The sequence below is a fragment of the Tauraco erythrolophus genome, chromosome 12 (assembly GCF_009769465.1).
Source record: "Tauraco erythrolophus isolate bTauEry1 chromosome 12, bTauEry1.pri, whole genome shotgun sequence".
Classification (NCBI taxonomy): domain Eukaryota; kingdom Metazoa; phylum Chordata; class Aves; order Musophagiformes; family Musophagidae; genus Tauraco; species Tauraco erythrolophus.
The window spans coordinates 24,490,897-24,506,792 of record NC_141476.1 but is presented as its reverse complement, the minus strand read 5'-3'; the positions used below and the strand labels follow the sequence as shown (position 1 = coordinate 24,506,792).

The following is a 15,896-nucleotide window of genomic DNA, read 5'->3' as shown; positions in this document are numbered from 1 at the left end:
GGGACTCTGTCTTTGAGGGACATGCCCCCGAGAAGGGTGGTGTGGTGGGTTGACTTTGGCTAGCCACCAGGTGCCCACCAAGTTGCTCTACCACTCCCCCTCCTCAAGGGGGACAAAACACCAAACACAACCGGACAAGACGGAGAAAAGACGACAAAAGGCTCATGGGTCGAGATAAGGACAGGGAGATCACTCAGCAATTACCGTCACAGGCAAAACAGACTCAGCTTGGGGAAATTAATTTAATTTGATTTATTGCCAATCAAAATCAGAGTAAGATCATGAGAAAGAAGAACAAACCTAAAAACATCTTCCTCTCACCCCTCTTCCGGGCTCCACTTCACTCTTGACTTCTCCAGCATCAGTCCTTCCCATGGACTGCAGTTCTTCACAAACTGCTCCAGCATGTGTACTTTCAACACAGCACAAGAGCCCTGCAGGGTCACAGGTCCTGCCAGAAGACCTGCTCCAGTGCGGGCCCCTCTCCATGGGGTCACAGGTCCTGCCAGGAGCCTTCTCCAGCGTGGGCTCTCCACAGGGTCACAGACTCCTTCAGGCACACCCATTTGCTCTTACGTGGGGTCTTCCATGGGCTGCAAGTAGGTATCTGCTGCACCATGGTCCTTCACCACTGGCTGCACAGGCACCGTCTGTGGTCCAGTTCCTGGAGCATCTCCTTCTCCATCTTCACCGACTTCAGCGTCTCTATAGTTGCTTCCCTTGCATATTCTCACTCCTCTCGCCCTGCTGCTGTTGCACAGCATCTTTTAGCCCTTCTTAAATATGTTATCACAGAGGCATTGCCAACATCACCGACTGGTTCAGCTTTGGCCAGCAGTGAGTCTGTCTTGGACCTGGCTGGAACTGGCTCTGTTGGGCATGGGAGCAGCTTCTGGCATGTTCTCACAGAAGCCACCCCTGCAGGCCTCCTGCTACTGAAACCTTACCATGTAAACCCAATATTCTCTGCCAGGAGTCTACAGGGTAAATCCCTTGGGGTTACCACGTGAGGAGGCGAAGGTCACAACAGGCCGGGTGACCCATCTCCTTGGGTGTCAGGGTGCTTCTGCAGTCCAGAGGGATGCCCTCCACAGCCTGGAGGGGTGACTTTGCACCCATCCAAATTCTCCTGGCACTCACAGTCCCCGGCCAAAGCGTCCCAGCCCAGCCCTCCACAAGCCACACCACCTCCCCCTGGGGAACACAATTGGCCAGGCCCTCCCCAAACCTCAGCACCAGCCTCATTGGCTGCCGAGATCACCCCATGACACTGGAACCACCAGCAGCCCTGGGGAGAAGTGTGGCCCCTTCCTCCTCCTGCGACACTTGCTCCTGCACACTTCCCACTGGCAACATGCAACCCTCTCACCACCACCGCCTCCTCCTCTTCCTTCTCCTCCTTCTCCTCCCTGGGACGTGGGCAGAGCCAGAGGGTAAGTGGGAGCCCTCGCTCACCCCCATCTGCTCCCTTCCTTGCACTGCGAGACTCCACAGAGGTGGCAGGGGGTGGGCACAGACACGGCCATCACCACCAAGGTGCCACCCTTCATCCCACAGCACCTAAAGGTGCCCCATCCCTGCACACCTGCTCGGGGTTCCCTGCCTAACACCATCCTGCCCAGCACAGCACCACTGGCGCTGGGATTCAGGTGCCTTAGCAGCCAAGGGGCAAGAGGTCCCTCATCCAGGCTTGGGGTGCTGAGGTGCTCCTAAAGACGCCTTCCTCCTGCAGGGAACCTGCGGACACCAGCAGTTCTCAGACCCTCATGGCACAACAGCTCTACACTGGGCTCCAACCCCTTGAGCAGGTCCTGGGCACTGCCCTCAGCCTGCCAAATCATTTCTCTTGCAATTGATGGGTCCTTGGATCCTCTGCATGCTCCCCCGTGAAACAACGCTCAAAGATTCCTCCTGCAGCTACAACAAGCCTTCACCTGCAGCCCCAGCCTGTGTTTCCCGTTCTGGGGGCAGGCGCTCACTGCGCCCTGGCCAGGGGGCACCCACTGCTCCAAACAGGCTTCACTCTGCCCTGCTTGCTACTGGACCCTCTTTCAGTGCTGCAGCACCAAACTCAGTCTCCTGCCTCCTGTTAGGGTTCAGTCTCGAGCAGTGCCCCGGAGCCCCTAAACTGGGGTGAAATGCCCCTCCCTCCCAGCCTCCCCAGCCCCTGTACTGTGTGCAGGTCTCTAGTGAACCTGGGTCCCGGCACGGATGCTCCTTGCTGGGGGAAGCATCACCCCAAACCAGCACCCAGCTCCCCCGCCATCCATTCCGCACGGCTAAGTGACAGAACTGTGACCCAGGTCACGCTGGGGAGGTAGGCGGCTGAAAAGGAAATTAGAGGAGAAGCAGGGAGAGGCTTAGAGAGGCTGTGGAAGGGAAACTGCAAACTGAGTCAAACCAGGGGATTTCCCCCACCCTGCCTGTCTACCCCACTTTGCGCTGCCTGTCCCCAGGGATGCTGCAAGCCACTCTCCCTCCAGCACTGGAGCTGGCAGTCCCCTGACCTCATGCACCTGTCCTCCTCCATCCTCGTGCACACCAACACAGCTTCCTCTCTCCCTTCTCCCCATAGGCTCTTGTAAACTCCACCTTTTCCAAACCTCTGTCTTCCACAACACCACCTTTGTGGACATTTCGGCCTGGGGCCACCCTGGAGGACATCATCTTCGCTGCCGTGCAGAAAGACACACTGAACATCGTCTACCTCCAGCCATGGGTCTACCCAGCCCTGCCTGCAGAAGAGTGGGAGAACTTGCAAAACCTGTTCAGGATCTACTTGCACAACTTCGTCCTGTCCCTGTCCGACGACGTCAGGCTGTACCAGACATCCTGTGAGTACCAGGTGCTCAGCACCTCCTAGCTCAAGGCAGGGAGCTGTGAGAAGGAGCTCAGAGGCAGAGCTCAGAGCCCACCACCAACAGCTTTGCCAAATCAGGGCAAGGAATAGGCCTCATCCTGCACCAGCAAGACCACCAACTACCTGTCCTGTGCTTGGGTCACACAGGGCCATTCTTGTCCCCAGCAAAAACTTTGGCAGTGTTTAGCTCCACTTACGCCCTCATACCACCACCCCTTATTGCTCTCCAAGCACCCCAAATCCCATCTGAGAAGTCAACTGAGAAAGTGGAGTAGAAGGTTAAAGGGGCCTCTCCGCTCATGTCTGTAGGATGCATCACATGAAGCAAGTGCCTGGCCCCACACACTGGTGCAGTGCTGGTTAACCAAGGGCAGGGCACTGGGCAGAGTGCCACCATCCTCCTACTCGCCTGCACCCCATGTCCCATCACTTCCCCAGAGCAGTGCTTCCCGTTTTGTCATGGCTCCTGATCCTGTTGTGGGCAGGGGCAGCTTGAGGACATTGAGCTACAGGGCTCAGGATGGGTTTCTCATTCGCAGGGAGAAGCACACACCTGGTGTAAAGCAGAGCAGTGACATGGGGGAACAGAATACAGAATATAGACCAGACTATAGTAGACTAGAATAGTTCAGTTGGAAGGGACCTACAATGATTATCCAGTCCAACTGACTGACTACTTCAGGGTTGACCACAAGTTACAACAGATTTTTAAGGGCACTGTCCAAATACCTCTTAAACGCTGACAGGCTTGGGGCATCAACCACCCCCGTAAAGGAAAGCTTCCCAATGTCAAGTCTGAACCTGCCCCTGAGGCAACTTTGAACCATCCCAGGCATCCTGTCCCTGGATCCGAGGGAGAAGAATTCAGCACCTCCCTCTCCACATGCCCTCCTCAGAAAGCTGTAGAGACCAGCGAGCTGACTCCTCAGCCTCCTTTTCTGCAAACTAGACAAGTCCAGAGTCCTCCCCTGCTCCTCATAGGACATACCTTCTAGACCCTTTACCAGCTTTGTTGCCCTCCTCTGGACACATTCTAGTACCTTCACGTCCTTCTTAAACGGTGGGGCCCAGAACTGCACACAGTACTCAAGGTGAGGCCACACCAGTGCTAAATACAGCAGGATAAACACCTCTCTTGACCAGCTGCTTGTGCCGTGCTTGATGCACCCCAGGAGGTGGGTTGCCCTCTTGGCTGCCAGGGCACACTGATGACTCCTATTGAACCTGCTGCTGACTAGCACCTCCAGATGCCGTTCTGCAGGGCTGCTCTCCAGCCATTTCTCTCCCTGTTTACATTTGTGTCCAGTGTTATCTGTCCCAGGTGCAGGCTCTGGCCTTTGTTAAATTTCATGCTGTTGATGATTTCCCGATGCTCCCATCTATCTAGATCTCTCTGCAAGGCCTCTTGTACCTCAAAAGACTCAATGGCACATCTCAGGTTTGCATTATCAGCTATCTCGTTAATGGTGCATTCCACTCCTGCATCCAGATCATTGACCAAAATATTGAACAGCATTGGCCATAGGATTAAGCCCTGAGGAACGCTGCTGGTGATTGGTCACCAGCCAGATGCAGCCCCATTCTCTACAACACTCTGAGCCCTGCCCTTCAGCTAGTTCTTCACCCAGCACATGGCGAACCCACTCACTCCACAGCTGGACAACTTGTCCAGAAGGATGCTGTGAGAGACAGTACCAAAAGCCTTACTAAAATCCAGAAAAACTACATCCACCGCCTTCCTTTCACCCACTAGGTGGCTAGGTGGGTGACTTTATCATAGAAGGACATCAAATTATTTACAGACTTTCCATTTGTGAACTCATGTTGACTGTGCCTGATGATTGCGTTGTCCTTTGAAAGCTCTCTTCAGTAGCACCCAGTACGGTCTCCATAATTTTTCCAGGTACTGAGGTTAGACTGACAGGTCTGTAGTTTCCTGGGTCTTCCCTCACACTCTTCTTGTAAATTGGAATAACGTTAGCTAGCTTGCACTCAGTGAGGACCTCTCCAGACTACCAAGACCTTTGGGAGATGGTCGAGAGGTGTCCTGCCATAACATCCACTAGCTCCTTCAGTACGCTGGGATGAATCCATCAGGCCCCATGGACTTGTGAACATTCAGTTGATACAGCTGGTCCCTTACAATTTCATTGTCCACGAATGGAAAGTCAGTGTTCTTGAAGTCATGGACCTCTGACTCGGAGAACTGGGCAGCCCAAGGTCTACCAGTATTGTTAAGGACAGAGGCAGAAAAAGCACTGAATGCCTCTGCTTCTTCTTCATCCCTATTGTTCAGGCGACCATCTTCAACAAGTATCAGTCCAATGTTTTCTTTAGACCTTCTCTTGCTATCAATATACGTTAAAAAGCCTTTCTTGTTGTCTGATGCAACACTGGCCAGCTTCAACTCTAATCAAGCTTTGGCCCTTCTCCCTGTCTTCTCCCTGGGGAAGAATGGCTTGGTGTGCAGGAGGAGGGGAAAGGGCTGTGCCCAAAGCAGTGAGTGCAATTTCAGGCTCCAGCTCCAGCTGCACTCATGATGGCCATCATTCCCTCCAGATCCCTTCGTGTTCCAGGGCGCGGCTGGCTGCGACTTGTACCCCAATGGCTCCTATACCAAATTCTACCACCTCGCCTACAATGGCAAGGACTTCCTTCGCTTCGACGTGGACAACAGCCGCTGGGAGAGGCGGCAGGAGAGTGAGCTGGCGGCACAAGTTGAGAGGCAGTTCACCACCTTCACTGACTTTTCTGCGAACCTGCAGCACCTTCTCAATGTCACCTGTGTTGACCACATGAAGAAATTCATCAGGTATGGAAGTCAGCTCTGGAGAGACAAGGTGAGACCACCCCCAACCCTGGCATGGCCACCCCACACTGGGGCCAAGCAGTGCCTCACCAGGGCTCCCCTCAACCCTTGGCTGTTGCCCCCTAGAGCTGCCCGTGGCCACAGTCTTCGCCCGCACACCCAGCCCAGCAACAGCTCCTGCTGGTTTGCCGTGTCACAGGCTTCTACCCGCGGCCCATCAGCGTGGCCTGGCTGCGGGATGGCCAGGAGGTGCCGCCGGGCCCGGCACTCAACACCAGCGCCATCCTGCCCAACGCCGACCTCACCTATCAGCTACGCAGCATCCTGGCCGTGGCCCCCCGCGACGGGCACAGCTACGCCTGCCGCGTGCGCCACCGCAGCCTGGGCACTCGCAGCCTCCTCGTCCCGTGGGGTAGGTGACACTTGTGGGGCTGGGGCACAAGGTGTGGGCAGAGGACCCTGGCTCCTTGCAAGTCCCTGGAAGATAGTGGGTCGAGCTTCGTTGGCAGCTCTGGCCGAGGCCTCCTGTGCACCCACAACCCTCTCTCTTCTCTCTCCTCCAGACAGCTCCAAGGTAGCTCTTGGCGTTGGCATCACCATCGCAGTGCTGCTGACCATGGCTGCAGCCCTCGCTGGGGCCATCTGGTGTTACAGGCGCAGGTGAGGTCTCCTTCTCACCCAGCTGCACCAGCCTGGGCTTCAGGCCATGGCGGGTGGGAGCTGCCTGGCCAGGGCTGCCTGCCCTTGTCCAGCTTCATTAATCTCTTCCTCTCCTGTAGGAGCTGAGAGCACTGGACACACCATGCCGGGGATGCCCCAGGGCCACTTTGGCCCCCAACATCTCCCTCATAATAAACCTCTAATTAACATCCCTACACATGTGGGAACTCCTGGTGTGCCATGCCCAGTGCCCACAAGCACATGACATCACGCCGCTCCTGCCCACCCCAGGACAGATGGGAAGAACCCTGGTGTAGCACAGGGGCATGCCTACACTCCTCATACCAGGGTGAAACACCGGGACAGCTTCCCAACACCAACGGAGTGTCCTTGGCCCTAGCCCCTAGTCCTGGGGCACACCTGGCTCCCCACCAAAAGAGCAGGACTCAAGCCAGTGTCAACACAGGCTGAGACAGTGATGCGACAGGGCAAGGGAGGTCCATCTTCCCCCCACCCACCCTTCTGGGGCCACATCAGCACCTCTGCACCAGATCCCGGTCCCTGAGACGAGGGGATGGTGACAAACAGGCGCGGGGCCAGCACACAGCTCAGGGGCACAGGGAGCCCCGACACGTGGCCAGCTGTGGGAACAGAGTTCACCTGGCCCGTGGGAAATACAGCCACACTGGGGCAAACCCGCCTGGTTCAGTGCTGGGGGCAGCGGCACAGAGGGGACAGAGACGTCTGTGCCGTGCACAAGCAGCCACGAAGGACATTCCCAACAGGGGCAGCGGATGCAGCCCACAGCCAGGGTTTGGAAAGAGTGGACAGGTTTCCCACACTGCTCCAGGTGTCACGGTGCCACCGTGGCCATGGGGGCGCACCTGCAGCCAGGGGGATGGCCGTGCTCCCACTCGAATTCCCCAGCACTCACGGCCACCGGCCAGGGTGCCCCAGCCCTGCCTGCCCCTTCTCCTGCGTGACTCGCGGGTAAGGGGCGCCACTTTATCCACCCACTCAGGCACTCGTCCTTGTACCCCTCCTCATCCCCTTCCCACTGCTTCCCTACCCCATCCCTATCGCCTCCCCCACTCCCTACAGGTCCCTCCCTCTCCCTACACATCCCCGGCCCTGCCACTGGCCCACCTCCTCATCCTCAACTCCCCGTTCCCTGTTCCTCTTATCACAGAATCATGGAATCACAGAATGTTTGGGTTGGAAGGGACCTCACAGATCATCCAGTTCCAACCCCCCTGCCATGGGCAGGGACACCCTCCGCTACACCAGGTTGCTCAAAGCCTCATCCAGCCTGGCCTTGAACACTTCCAGGGATGGGAGTGGGCTTCCACAGGCCCACTGTCCCTGCTCGGTCCCGCGGACCCTTCCTGCCCCCCACGAACTAAGCTTTGTCCAGATGCCCCCCCTTGAGGAAGGTGTAGACTGTGACGAGGTCCCCCCCTCTGCCTTCTCTCCTCCAAGATGAATTATCCGAACAAGCCAAGTGATCTCCGTCACTCCTCCTAAGTCTTACCTTGAGGCCTATCACCATCTTGGTTGCCCTCCTCAGGACGCGCTCTAATAGTTTGATGTCCTTCTTATATTGAGGTGCCCAAAACTGCACACAGTACTCAACTGCACACAGTATTCACACCAGTGCAGCGTAGAGCAGGACAATCATCTCCCTCCACTGGCTAACTATGCTGTGCTTGATGCACTCCAGGACATGGTTGGCCCTCTTGGCTGCCAGGGAACACTGTTGACAGCTGTATTTAACTTGCCATCAACCCAAGCCCCCAGATCTCTTTCTGTGGGGCTGCTTCCAGCCTCTTGTCCTCTAGTTTGCAGAGATAACCAGGGCTACCTGTCCCAGGTGCAGAATCCAGTGCTTGCTCTTGTTAAATTTCATATGGTTGGTCATGCCTAGATCTCTAGTCTACCCACATCTCTCTGTAAGGCTCGAGGGAGTCCACAGCTCCTCCTACTGTAGTATCATTGGCAAGCTTACTTAGTGTACATTTAACTCCTGTATCCTCATCATTTTATAAAAATATTAAAGAGCAGTAAAGAGGTAGAAAACCTCTTCCTGCTAGGCACCACATATATCTTTCAGACACAGTTGGCACATTCTGTAGTAATTCAATAACTCAAAAAGAAAAACATAGCTTGCAATTTAATTTCATATAGCTCATAGCCACATGTGTGGTCCCTAAGGTCCTCATATCAACTGAGCTTTCCACGCTCCTAGTTACTGACATTTGGAAACGCGCTGATAGAATTGAGAGACCTTTCCCCCCACTTCAACCCTAATGTCTTTCTAATGTCACAATTTAGATCATGATTTGTGTATTCTGAAGGCTTATGTTCCCAACGTTACTGTACTGAGCACATCCTACTGTCTTTAAGATTCTACACTACAAAAGTTAGAACTCATCAGAAATACACAGCTGCACTGCAGAACCCAGCATCTGTTAATTTTATAGGAAGAAGACTCATGCACTGGAACATAGGTCTGGATAGGACTACTAATGCTTTGGTGCAGAGGGAGTAAAAATTTCCTTGGCATTCATTTAAATGATCATATAGCCCACAGTAGCAAAGCTACATCATTTCATAGTAGCACTCTTAACACTGATATTAAAATCGACTACCTGATGTAATTGAAAATATGCAGTAACTCCTTCGAGAAGGAAGAGTAGCATGAGGGCAACAGTTTCTACTGCTTTTAAAAGATATGTTTATACGTGGATTACCTAGTAATGCCATTTCAGTTTAGCACACCATCAATAGGCATGTGTAGCTGTAGCCAAATGGGTAAACTATATGCGTGGTTTATTAGGTCTAGCACGCTCAGCAAGTTGCAAGACGAAGAGTTAAGCATGTAAACTATCTTTCTAACTAGTCACCACAGCAATAGAATTATAGACGTGCTTTATAGACTCCAAATGCACACAAGAAAGCAGAAAAAAATACGCAACATTCAATGGAAAAATATAAGTGCTCTTATTTGAATGACACACTGGAATAAATTTAAACCACGTGGTGACAACTGTGGCTTAGTCCATTTGCTCATGTGTTTAATAAGGCACCTCAGAAAGCTGTCCAACCACATGGAGCCCCAAGGAGCTCAGATTAGTGCTAAGGAAAAAACATCTTTGTTATTGGTTTGATTACAATTACTATTTCAAGGTTTTATTTCCTCCCTTTTGCCCTCTTCCCTTCCCAGAGGACACTGACTGAAATGCATGGTAGTAAGTTCCATACCCTTTCAGCCACACAGCTGAATGACCCCGCTCAATGGGTGATATGCCTCTAGAACCAAACGGTGGAAATGGAGAGCATTATCAAGGTTTCTTTCAAGAGGAAACAGTAAGCAAACTGCTGCACAGCTTAAATGTGCAGAAGTCTATGGGGCCGGATGAGATCCACCCAGGAGTTCTGAGGGAGCTGGCAGAAGTGCTCACCAAGCCACTTTCCATCATTTACCAACAATCCTGGCTAACAGGGGAGGTACCAGCTGACTGGAGGTTGGCAAACGTGACTCCGATCTACAAGAAAGGTAAGAGGGAAGACCCAGGGAACTACAGGCCTGTCAGTCTGACCTCAGTGCAAGGTGAACTCATGGACCAGATCATCCTTAGTGTTATCATGCGACATGTACAGGACAGTCAGATGATGAGGCCCAGTCAACACGGATTTATGAAGGGCAGCTCTTGTTTGACCAATCTGATCTCCTTCTGTGATAAAATGACCTGTTTAGTGGACGAGGGAAGAACTGTGGATGTTGTTTACCACGATTTTAGCAAGGCCTTTGACACTGTTTCCCATAACATTCTTCTGCAGAAGCTGGCTGCCTATGGCTTGGATGGGTGTACACTTCGCTGGATCAAAAACTGGCTGAACAGCCAGGTCCAGAGAGTGGTGGTGAATGGAGTTAAATCCAGCTGTCCGCCAGTCACCAGTGGTGTTCTGCAGGGCTCGGTGTTGGGGCTTTTTCTCTTTAACATCTTTATCAATGATCTGGATGAGGGGATCGAGTGCACCCTCAGCAAGTTTGCAGATGACGCTAAATTGGGAGGTAGTGTTGATCTGCCTGAGGGTCGGGAGGCTCTACAGAGGGACCTGGACAGACTGGAACGATGGGCCGAGGCCAACTGTATGAAATTCAACAAGACCAAGTGCGGGTCCTGCACTGGGGCCACAACAATCCCCTGCAGCGTTACAGGCCTGGGGAAGCGTGGCTGGAAAGCTGCACAGCAGAGAAGGACCTGGGGGTGCTGGTCGACAGCCGATGGAACATGAGCCAGCAGTGTGCCCAAGCAGCCAAGAAAGCCAACGGAATCCTGGCAGGGATCAGAAACAGTGTGGCCAGCAGGAGCAGGGAAGTGATTTTTCCCCCTATGCTCAGCCCTGGCGAGGCCACACCTGGAGTACTGGGTCCAGTTTTGGGCCCCCCGCTTCAAGAAGGACGTTGAGGTGCTGGAGTGGGTTCAGAGAAGAGCAACAAAACTAGTGAAGGGTTAGAGAACTTGTCCTATGAGGAGCAGCTGAGGGAGCTGGGACTGTTTAGTCTGGAGAAGAGAAGGCTCAGGGGGACCTTATCGCTCTCTACATACCTGAAAGGAAGTTGTAGGGAGATGGGGGTCGGTCTCTTCTCCATGTTATGAATGACAGGACGAGAGGGAATGGCCTCAAGTTACGCCAGGGGAAATTTAGGTTAGATATCGGGAAAAATTTCTTTACAGAGCGGGTTGTGAAGTATTGGAACAGGCTGCCCAGGGAGGTGGTGGAGTCTCCATCCCTGGAGGTGTCTAAAACCGTTGTGAATTTGGTGTTGAGGAACACAGTTTAGTGACCCTGACAGTGCAGGGCAAATGGTTGGACTCGATGATCTTGAGGGTCTCTTCCAACCAGATGATTCTATGGTTCTAGAGTGTTGTCTTATGCTATTCTTCATGATGCGAAAGAAACTTGGAAACTGTTCCAAGTACAACCGAGAGGATGTGACGGATACACTCAACTCCTTAATCAAGTTGGCTGTACTTTGGTTCAGGCTCGTTAAGGAACAACAGGACTCATGATCAAACATGAACCCCTGGGTACAACAGCCCCTGGATCATGGACAAGGGCATGAAACTGATTTAAACCAGATTATCAGAGACCCCCAAGTCCAGAAAGGATGCATATACTTGTGGTTTTGACCAGCAGCCAATTATTTCACACTATAAATATTAGCAGCCTTAAGGAGACCTTAAGCTCTCCCTCCATAGCAGCTGGCTGCAGGGCAGTGATGTCCCCTTGACCGTTTCCCAGGACAAATGGACTATTAGTATGTTTGGGACAATAGGGCATTAGCTCAGAAAAAAAAGTAAAGGGTGAAAAAATTCAAAACCTCATCTGATCATGAGTACTCTGCTTTCTAAATTGCTGTGGATTCTGCTGCTCTGCCCTGTGAACCCCCTCCTTTTGCACCTGCTACCTCCTCCTCCCTGTCCTATAGGAATGTATTCCATGCTGCCAGGGAACCTGCGGCAGCCATTAAAGCTGCCATCCAAGCTGCTGCAGGAGGTGCCGCTGCCCCGTGGGTGCAGATGCAGCTGGTCCTGTGCCAGTCTTGCATGTGTACACTCAGCAACCCTGGAATCGAGGAAGTTTAGTACTTTGGGATAACGAAATGCCACATCTTTGAGAGCATATTGAGTGACATGTTCAGGTCTTTTCCAGTACCTGTATGGGGCACAATCCCTCATATTCTGATTTTCAATTACTGTTTTAAGAGTCATTTAGAGCAGATGAGAGAGAGGATATTTGAAAAGGATGCTGAACTGACGCTATCACCTGGAGGGAGACGATAGTGATTATAATTCAGCAGCCAATTATTTCACACTATAAATATTAGCAGCCTAGTCTACCCCCGCCCACTCCTCCTGGCGGGGCTCTCCCCAGTCCCAGGCTGTCACAGCACTTCATGCCCAAATCTTATTTCAGCTTTCCTCCCTCACGCACATTCCCAGCCCCTGGCTCGGGACCTCTGGGGCCCTCCTCGACATGTCCATTGGTCGAGAGCCCCACCGTGCCTGCTGGGCTGGGCTGAAGTGCGGGAACTCACAAGCGCTTCCTCCTTCCGCAGTCACTGCTGCTGCTGCTTCAGCCTCGCCGCACGCACCATGCAGCCCCCTCACTCCTCCTCTTCCTCTTTCTCTCACTCCTCCTACCTGGGATGTGGGCAGACCCGGAGGGTAAGTGGGAGCCCTGGCTCACCCCAACCGCTCTCGCTCCCTTGCCAGAGGACCCCGCAGGTTCCTCAGATAAGGCACGGCCACCCCCCACCACGCAGCACCCAAAGGTGCCCTGCCCCTCCCCACTCTCTGTGTCCCTGCCTACAGCTCGGGCTTCATGCCCCACTGGCTCCAGCGTGGCAGCTCAGGCACCCAAGAAGTGGGGCCAGGGGTTCCCAGCCAGGCCTGGGGTGCTTGGATTCCCCCAAAAGTGCCTTCCTCTGCAGGGAGCTTGTGGGTGTCAGCGGGGTCTCAGCTCCACATGGTGCTATGGGCCCTTCCAGCAGCCCCTTCTTTGTTGCTGAGCTGCACCTGCAAGAGGGTGTTTCAGGCACTGCCATCGCACAGAGCGTTTCACCGCAGCCCCATCAGACCTTGGAGGCGTTTCCGGAGGGGGCAGCAGCGGACATTGAAACGTGGGACTGATCTCTGGGCTGGGCTACCCTCCTGCCCCTGTCAGGGTTCAGTCTCTTTGAGCTCCCAATGTCCAGGAGCCCCCAAATCTGGACAAAACACCCTTTCCCCTCCTCCGTCTTTCACATCCTCTGCCCCACGTGCAGGTCTGATGCAGGTCCTGGCACCAGTGCTTCTTCTGGGGGAAGAATCTCCTCAAACAAGTGCTGAGGTGACCCCACCATCTGCTCCGCACAGTCAGACAGCAGACACTGGAATAGAGGGAGTCGTGAAGGGAATGAGGGGCCTGAAATCCTGTATGGGAGAGAAATATCTTGTTGAAAAGTAAAATAGAGAAAGAAAAAGAGCAGCAGGGGCAGAGGAAGTTCAGACAGGACAGCAAGCCTGAGTGGGTGAGGAGGTGGGAGTCCAGTGAAGACAGGGCTGGGGGTTTGCCCAGGCAGGGCCAGGTGCGGGCTGCTGCAGGTCCCTGTGGGGTGGGGTGAAGAGCACAGAGGCATAGAACAGTTCAGGTTCAAAGGGATCTTAAAGGTCACATAGTCCAATCCCCAGCAATGAGCAGGGACATCTTCAACTAGACCAGGTTGCTCAGAACCCCTGACTTTGAATGTTTCCAGGATGGGACATCTACCACCCCTCTGGGCAACCTGGTCCAGTGTTTCACCACACTCATCGTAAAAAATTTCTTCCTTATATCTAGTCTGAATCTCCTGTTTCCCCTCCAGCCTCCTTACTCATCTCCTCTTTCCTACAGTTTCCTCTTTCCTATAGCCTTTCCCATCCTCATCCTCTCTCCTAGCAGAGACACGGGTTTTGCAGCTCCTCCAGGACCAGCTTCTTTGCCAACATCAGCTCTGCTGAGATATCTGGAGTGGCTCTCCTGGGGGATGTGCCCATCTTCGCATTGGATCCTGCAAACTGGAGCATCCACTTCCACCAGCCCTGGGCCCGTCAAGCCACAGTCGAGGGTGAGGCAGAGATGATCAAGTCCCACTCCAAACTTTTTCTGCGCAATTTGGTCCGATATGTGCACGAAATGATCCAGTGGGTGCAACAGGACTGTGAGTATGGGGACAACACCAGCCAGATCCCCAGCCCCTTTCCCTGGTTCCAGCTGTGCCCCCCTCCCCACCACGGGAGCATTCGTGGGGTGTCATAGGGTGCAACGGCTCCTAAAAGCAGAAAGAGAAATGCTGCGGCTGATGGGGCACATGGCTAGCAGGGGCAGGGATGATATCGCACTGAAAACATCCCTCAGGGCTCCTGCCATCTAGCATGAAGGGACCCCTCTGCACACTGGGAAGCTGCCACCAAATTAACTGGGGCTGCAGGACCCGCACAGCACAGATTAGGGAAAGAGAAACTTGGGGGCAAAGATTCTGAGAGGCAACATCCTGTTTGAGCAATTGTCGTGTGCTGACTGGCCCCATATCCACTTTGAACTTCCAAGGGGACTGAGGGCTTGCAGGGTGTCCCAGGACTTCCTGCAGGATGGCCCCATGTCCTGCCATGCATTGCATCCCGCTGCCCGTCGCAGCCCGCTGCCCATCACACCCCTGCATGTGCCTCCCAGCCACATCCCACCTCGTGCCACCCAGGTCCCACACACTCACAGGACCTCTCCACCGGCTCTGCCCTTGGCAGACCCCTTGGTGCTTCAGATCCGTGCGGGCTGTGTGCTGCACCCCAACAGGACAAGCTGGGGCTTCATGGATGTCGGGGAGGGTGGCAGAGATCTTGTAGCTTTCGAGGTGAAGAGGCAGCATTGGGAGCTCCAGCAGTCATTCCCGGCTAGCAGAGCTGGTCAGTAAGTCCCTCAACAGCAAGAAGGCTGTCTCAGGGCTCCTGGAGCACATCCTCTCCATCTCCTGCCACAGCTACATCCTCACTCTGTGCAGGTATGGGAAGGCTGATCTGGAGAGACAAGGTAAGAGCACTCCAACCCTGGCATGGCCACCCCACAGCCCCCCACACTGGGGCCAAGCAGTGCCTCACCAGGGCTCCCCTCAACCCTTGGCTCTTGCCCCCCAGAGCCGCCTGTGGCCACGGTCTTCGCCCGCACACCCAGCCCAGCCCAGATCCTGCTGGTTTGCCGTGTCACAGGCTTCTACCCGCAGCCCATCAGTGTGGCTTGGCTGCGGGATGGCCAGGAGGTGCCACCGGGCCCGGCACTCAACACCAGCGCCATCCTGCCCAACGCTGACCTCACCTATCAGCTACGCAGCGTCCTGGCCGTGGCCCCCCGCGACGGGCACAGCTACGCCTGCCGCGTGCGCCACTGCAGCCTGGGCACTCACAGCCTCCTCGTCCCGTGGGGTAGGTGCCACCCGTGGGGTCCGGGTGCAGTGTGCAGGCGGCAGCCACTGTCCCTGACACCCTTTTCCATCCCTGTCCCAGAAAACCAGAGCGCAGCTCCAACCATCAGCGTTGCCATCGCAGTGCTGCTCCTCGTGGCCGCCGTCTCTGTCGGGGGATTCTGGTGGTGGCAGCACAGGTAAGTTCTCCCTCCCACCGACTGCTCGCAGGTGCATGGGCAGATGGGTCGGGCCAGGGGTCGCAGCAGCAGCCGCTCTGCAGGGATGAACTCTCCGGCACTCTCACAGTGTTCCCCCCTTTCAGGAAAAGTGATGAGGCCACACGGGACACTCGGCAATCCCTCGTTTGAGGCCTGGCTGCCCTCCCAGTTACACCAGCTCTCCCTGCTCGTTTCATCTCCTAACCCTGACCCATCAGCACCGGCAGGTTTGCTCCAAAAAAACACCACATTAAACAGCTACAAACTTCCCCAGCTGCATGTGGCTCTTGTGGCTCTCGCCCTCCTTCCCCCTCACAGTGTTCTCCCAGGAAAACCATCAGTGTGCCGCTGAGACTGAACATT

General features: G+C 54.4%; 2 pseudogenes; both read left to right on the top strand.

Moving 5' to 3' along the window:
* The first annotated feature begins 1,354 nt into the window (after nucleotides 1-1,354).
* LOC147528030 (antigen-presenting glycoprotein CD1d-like) lies at nucleotides 1,355-6,455 on the top strand (annotated as a pseudogene).
* A 5,373-nt stretch (nucleotides 6,456-11,828) lies between these two features.
* Nucleotides 11,829-15,683, top strand: LOC147528029 (antigen-presenting glycoprotein CD1d-like; annotated as a pseudogene).
* The last annotated feature ends 213 nt before the right edge of the window (nucleotides 15,684-15,896 follow it).